Raw genomic sequence first — 7,182 nt, forward strand, 5'->3', positions numbered from 1 at the left:
CCCTAACCCTCACCCAACTAATCAGGATTAGCCGAGGCAGTGACATCACCACCGACCGGAGTAAAACCCCTGGACTGGGCGAAATTCGCTCTCTCTTCCACCATGCTGCCAGCATGAATGGGACGGAGCCCATGCTAGCATGGAGAAGGCTCTTTTGTTTATTGCATCGGACTCAGCTCCCTGGTGGTCCTTGGGGATCATGAAGTCTGGGCGTAACACTAAGTAGACACTTTTCAAAAGTGGATATACAGAACACCAAGAGACACATGAAAACATGCTCTAAGTCACTAATCATCTGAGAGATGCAAATCAAAATGACAATGTGGTACCATTTCATACCTGTCAGAATGGCTATCATCAACAAATCAACAAAGGATAGGTGCTGGCAAGGATGTGGAGAAAAAGGAACCCTCGTGCACTGCTGGTAGGAATGCAGACTGGTGCAGCCACTGTGGAAGACAGTATAGAGTTTCCTCAAAAAATTAAAAATGGAACTTCCGTTTGACCCAGTAATCCCACTTCTAGGAATATATCCCAAGAAAACAGAAACAGCAAACAGAAAGGATATATGCATCGCTATGTTCATAGTACACAATTTACAATAGCTAAGATTTGGGAACAGCCTAAGTGTTCAGGAGCACATGAATGGACTAAAAAAACAGTGGTACATCTACACAATAGAATACTATACTGCTATAAAAAAGAAGGAACTCTTACCATTCACAACAGCATGGATGGAGCTGGAGATTATTATGTTAAGTGAAATAAGCCAGTTGGAGAAAGATAGATAGCGCACAACCTCACTCATTTGTGTACTATAATGAACAACATAACCTGATAAACATAAATAGATCCAGAGACATAGATGCACCGAACAGACGGTCCAACCTCATAGAGAAGGCAGGGGAGGGTGAGAGATGGGGGCAAGAGATCAACCAAAGGACTTGTATTCAAGCATATAAGCATAACTAATGGACATAGACAATAAGGGGTGAGGGCATGTGCTGTGGGGTGGGCGTGGCCAGGGAGAGGTCAATGGGGGTAAAAGGAGACATATGTAATACTTTCAACAATAAAAAATTTAAAAAATGTTTGCTATTTGGGGATTATGGGAAAATATACTTTTCTACGGTATGAATTTGAGTTGTTACAATTTCTGTAGAGAGCAAATTGGTAACTAAAAAATGTAAAAACGGGACATTTGCTGCTGTATCCGTCTCTGCACTGCTGTACTGCCAAGATGTCTCTTTCTAACAAGCTGATCCTGGACAAGCTGGAAGTGAAGGGCAAGAGGGTCGTCATGAGAGTGGACTTCAATGTTCCTATGAAGAACAACCAGATTACAAACAATCAGAGAATCAAGGCTGCCATCCAAGTATAAAATCCTGTTTGGACAATGGAGCCAAGTCAGTTATTTTTATGAGCCACCTGGGTCGTCCTGATGGTGTCCCCATGCCTGACAAGTACTCTTTGGAGCCAGTTGTTGTAGAACTCAAATCTCTGCTGGGCAAGGATGTTTTATTCTTGAAGGATTGCGTGGGGCCCGAAGTGGAGAAAGCTTGTGCTGCCCCAGTTGCTGGGTCTGTCATCCTGTTGGAGAACCTTTTTTTTTGTTTTTGTTTTTGTTTTGTTTTGTTTGTTTTAATATATTTTATTGATTTTTTTTTACAGAGAGGAAGGGAGAGAGATAGTTAGAAACATTGATGAGAGAGAGTCATTGATCAGCTGCCCCCTGCACGTCCCCTACTGGGGATGTGCCCGCAACCAAGGTGCATACCCTTGACCAGAATTGATCCCGGGATCCTTCAGTCCGAAGGCTGATGCTCTGTCCACTGAGCCAAATTGGTTTTGGCAGAACCTTCATTTTCATGTGGAAGAAGAAGGGAAGGGAAAAGATCCTTCTGGAAACAAGGTTAAATCAGAGCCAGCTGAAGTAGAAGCCTTCCGAGCTTCACTTTCCAAGCTAGGGGATGTCTATGTCAATGATGCTTTTGGCACTGCTCACCGAGCTCACAGCTCTATGTTTGGAGTCAATCTGCCACAGAAAGCTGGAGGTTTTTTAATGAAGGAGCTGAACTACTTTGCCAAGGCATTAGAAAGCCTAGAGCAGCGCTTCCTGGCCATCCTGGGTGGAGCTAACGTTGCAGACAAGATCCAGCTGATTAATAATATGCTGGACATAGTAAGTGAGATGATTATTGGTGTGGAATGGCTTTTACCTTTCTTAAGGTGCTCAACAACATGGAGATGGGCACTTCTCTGTTGGATGCAGAGGGAGCCAAGATTGTCAAAGACCTGATGTCCAAAGCTGAGAAGAATGGTGAGAAGATTACCTTGCCGGATGACTTTGTCACTGCTGACAAGTTTGATGAGAATGCCAAGACTGGCCAAGCCACTGTGGCTTCTGGCATACCTGTTGGCTGGATGGGCTTGGACTGTGGCCCTGAGAGCAGCAAGAAGTACGCTGAGGCAGTCACTAGGGCTAAGCAGATTGTATGGAATGGACCTGTGGGCGTATTTCAATGGGAAGCTTTTGCCCGAGGGACCAAAGCCCTCATGGATGAGTGGTGAAAGCCACTTCCAGGTGATGGAGACACAGCTACTTGCTGTGCCAAATGGAACACAGAGGATAAAGGATGTGAGCACTGGAGGTGGTGCCAGTTTAGAGCTCCTGGAAGGTAAAGTCCTTCCTGGGGTGGATGCTCTCAGGAATGTTTAATATTTTTCCTGCCTTTTGGTTCCTGTGCACATGCCCTTAGTGAACTGAGTGCTTTCCACATCTCTACTTGATATTAGCTAAAATCTTCCCCCATGTCAAGATTCAGCTAATGGCCAAGAGATGCAGCCCAGGAACACTAAATGGTTGCACAGCATCTCAGCTCAACTTTACTGCACTCTGGACTTGCTTCCATTCTTCAGGATCCCATTTGAATTTCTTAGTGACTAAACCATTATGCATTCTACAGTGCATGTATTTATACTTTGTCTGTTAAAAAAGTAAGCTGTTAGCTTAATTCTCTTATTGGAGTAGCTTATTCTGATTAGCCTTGTCATTGTTTCAATACTCGCATGAAAACCAGGTGAAATTCCAGTTGTAGGGAGAGAGGGAGACAAAGTTGGTCACCTGTAAGTAAATAAAAGTATTAATTGAAACTGGGGAAAAATAAATAAAAAATGTAAAAACTATCCTTAGCCCTAGCAGTCCCATTTCCAGAATTTTATTTTATAGATATACATTGTTGCATTGATATACTATATAAATATAGATAGAATGTAAGTATGCAAAAAATGTTTACCCAAGGATATTTTAATTCATCTTTATTTCTTTTTTGCTATATATTTCTCTGTAGCTTTTGTATTCTTCTAAGATGCTTTATTATCTATTTATTGTGAAAACATTGGATAAAGTATGTTTCTGTTTGTATAAATAAAAAGAGATATCAAAATGTATGTAGTTATAAATACAAGCATATGCATGTGGACACATTTACAAATATATATGTCCTTATGTGTATATATTTGTGTGTAAGTGTACATAGAAAGACTGATTTTTTTTTTTTTTTTTTTTTTTTTTTTTAGGGATTCCCTCTCAAAACTGATTACATGTTGTTCTAGATGGGAAGACTGAAGAAAATAGAGGTTTGTGTTGGAGACGTACTTTTATTTATTTTTATTAAAAATATATTTTTATTTATTCCAGAGAGGAAGGGAGGAGAGAGATAGAAACATCAATGATAATGTCCCACATCAGGGATCGGCCCGAAACCTGGGCATGTGCCTGGACTGAGAATTGAACCATGACTTCCTGGTTCATAGGTCAGCACTCAACCACTGCACTGAGCCATGCTGGCTAGGTGAGATTTATCTTTAAAAATATATTTTTGTATGTATGTATGCATGTTTTAGTTTAGAGCATATAGTTCATTAAAATATCTATATTTGGTAAAATGTATGGCTATACATACCCTATTTTCCCGAAAATAAGACAGTGTCTTATATTAATTTTTGCTCCCAAAGATGCGCTAGGTCTTATTTTCAGGGAATGTCTTATTTTCCATGAAGAAGAATACGGTACACATTTATTGTTAAATGAAAATAAAGGAAATTTATTACCTGTATACGGTACGGTAGTATGGTCGTTGTCAACACAAACCAGACAAACTGTGAATCCTACAGTATCAAGAATTTACTCATTTATTCAATGACAATCATGTCATCATCTCCTGGAACATCATCATAACAATCCAATTCCTGAATTTCCTGGTGAATTTCTTGTGACTCCATTTCTTTCAGAATCAGTGGACCAAATCTCTCATGTTTAGCCTGGGGGGGGGGGGCCTTATTTTGGGGGGATGCCTTATAGTTCACTCAGAAGGAAACCTGTAAGTAGATCTTATTTTCGGAGGATGTCCTATTTTCGGGGAAACACGGTACTATTAATGTTGGACTTTTATTAATTCTTACCAGCTGGGAAGAACTGGCTGATGAAGCTGAAGTGTTCATATTATTGTAATAGCCAAACATGCAAAAAATATAACTTAGATCTTGTTTATAGTAAAATTGATTTTTACAAGTTTAGAGGAAAGGTATGATTCCATCCCTAAAACTTCTGAACTTGAAGATAATTCAAAAGAGATGCAGACCTTTAAACTATAAAATTTTGCTTACTATACAATACCAAATGATTACAAAAGTAATTTGAGGGTGGAAACAGGCATTATCTTGTATAAAAGTGTCTTAACATGCAGATCAGTCTAATTGCTTACATTAAAAAATAATGTCTATAATCAGTACTGTTGTTTCAATCTTATGAGGTTTTAAAAAAAAAAAAAAATTAATGATGCCGAAACCGGTTTGGCTCAGTGGTAGAGCGTCAGTCTGCGGACTGAAAGGTCCCGGGTTCGATTCCGGTCAAGGGCATGTACATTGGTTGCGGGCACATCCCCGATGGGGGGTGTGCAGGAGGCAACTGGTCGATGTTTCTCTCTCATCGACGTTTTAGCTCTCTATCTCTCTCCCTTCCTCTCTCTAAAAAATCAATAAAATATATTTAAAAAAAATAAAAAAATATTAATGAAGGTGAAATAGAGAAGGGACTGGAGACCGGATGTCAGGACACACTGCCAGATGCTTCCAGAGAGAGAGAACGGAAGAGAGCGAGGGCCGGGGTCCATGGCTTAGGGCACTCAGCACACGCTGATTGGTGGTTTCATGTAAGGCCTATGATTAGGGACCTAGGAACTTAGGAATCAGGGGCTTAGGGTATTTGGCAGGTGCTGATTGGTGGTTCAATGCTCAGGGATGTACGGCTGCAGGTGGAGTTTACGTCTGTCCATCAGTTGGAGGAAGGGAGGATCTATCAATTAATAGGGATTATCTGGGCAAGAAGATTATTGCTTATTTTTTTTCTTTTTCTTTGCATTTCGTTGTATTAAAAAAATAGAATCAAACCCTTTAAGTATTGTATTAGGAAAAAATGTGTATAAAAATATTTAAAAGCTACTTTTAAAAATCGACACTTTGTTGAAATAAACTTTTAAAGCTGTACTCTGTTTCCTAATTGAAAAAAATAAATTTATAATTCCATTGGTTGTGATGGTGCTATATTCTCTTAAAACTGAGAGGAAGTACAACTTCTCAACTGCAGTTAAATCACCTCTCCATCAAGAACAACTTTCAAGACTAGAGAAAACAGAAACTACTTGAATGTTAAGATAGTTGAACAGATTATTCAAGTGTAATTAATTGGTTCTTATTCCTCCTTTTTTCTTTTAAATGAGTTCACATCTCTGGGCCCAAATGATTATATATGAGTTGAAAATATTTATGGAATTTATCCCAGAACTATTGATACCTTTTATGGAAGCCAACTAGGTAAAGCCTGAGAGGAGTGTACAGTATAGGTGAGGAAATGATAGATTAGCTTTTAAGAGGCACATTGATTCTGTTAACTAAATATCAATGACTGATAGCAGTTCCAGGAAAACTATAGAAGCTTGACACTTGACCCTCCACCATCAGGCTTTAAAATAAAATACCTTTTCAATCTTACCTACCACTAGGCTTTTGTTGTTTATCATCCACTCCAGCTAGTTACACTAAAGTCGTTCACTTTCTTTAAGTCTTTTCCAACTCCATTCTCTGGCTCAAACTTCCTTTCACAAGGCATTCCCTTCATCAAATGCTGTCTGTAGAAACTGCACTCTTCAAGGTTTACCTCAGAGGATCCTTAAATGCACCAAGCTAGAACTAATTTCTCTCTTCTTTGCTCCTCTTGTACTTCATGGTTGAATACAGAATGTTCTGCTTACTTAGCTATATACAAGTCATTGAGTCACAAAAGTTGAAAATGGAAGGAAGGGCTCAGAGACAATCCTGTTTCCATCACTTCTGCAAGCTTTAAGGGAAGGAGTCAAGTCATATCTGGCTTTTAAATCTCTGATTTGCAAGCCATGTATATTTCACGTGTACTTGCTTCTCATCTCCATGTAAATATAAAAAAGAGTAAATCTGGCATCATTTTTCTAGAATGGTGTAGGTGTATTTCTAGGAGGAGCATGCCAATTACAAAAACAACTGAAAACATAGTGTTTCACAAACTAGAAACTCCTACTGTTGACTTCTAATCATTACAGCTGACTTTAAGTTATTTTACAATTTATTCCAGTAGGAGTCAGTGCTGAGTTGAGGAAAAATTCTTTTTCCAAGTGTAAAATTTTGATTAAAAGAAATGATTAAAAAATTATGAAGAGTTCAGGAATGAAAAGACGATCATACTGTTTTTCCTCAAGGGTTCAAAAGAGACGGGGTCTCGCTATGTTGCCCAGGCTGGAGTGCAGTGGCTATTCACAGGCGCGATCCCACTACTGATCAGCACGGGAGCTTTGACCTGCTCCGTTTCCGACCTGGGCCGGTTCACCCCTCCTTAGGCAACCTGGTGGCCCCCCGCTCCCGGGAGGTCACCATATTGATGCCGAACTTAGTGCGGACACCCGATCGGCATAGCGCACTACAGCCCAGAACTCCTGGACTCAAGCGATCCTCCAGCCTCAGCCTCCCGAGTAGCTGGGACTACAGGCGCGCGCCACCGCACCCGGCGCTGGTAGGCGGCGCGAGGCGCCCTTAGAGGCTGAGGCCGGTGACGTCATCAGCTGTGTGGTCCCAGACGTCGCGCATGCGTTG

The 7,182-nt window shown here is 40.4% G+C and overlaps 1 pseudogene across 1 annotated transcript; it reads left to right on the forward strand.

Moving 5' to 3' along the window:
• The first annotated feature begins 1,240 nt into the window (after positions 1–1,240).
• On the forward strand, positions 1,241–2,938 carry LOC311630149 (phosphoglycerate kinase 1-like; annotated as a pseudogene). The gene is made up of 2 exons: positions 1,241–1,599; positions 1,856–2,938. The product of its transcript is annotated as a phosphoglycerate kinase 1-like (transcript).
• Positions 2,939–7,182: the final 4,244 nt, after the last annotated feature.

The sequence above is a fragment of the Pipistrellus hanaki genome (genome assembly GCF_964339955.1).
Source record: "Pipistrellus hanaki genome assembly, chromosome: 1".
Classification (NCBI taxonomy): Eukaryota; Metazoa; Chordata; class Mammalia; order Chiroptera; family Vespertilionidae; genus Pipistrellus; species Pipistrellus hanaki.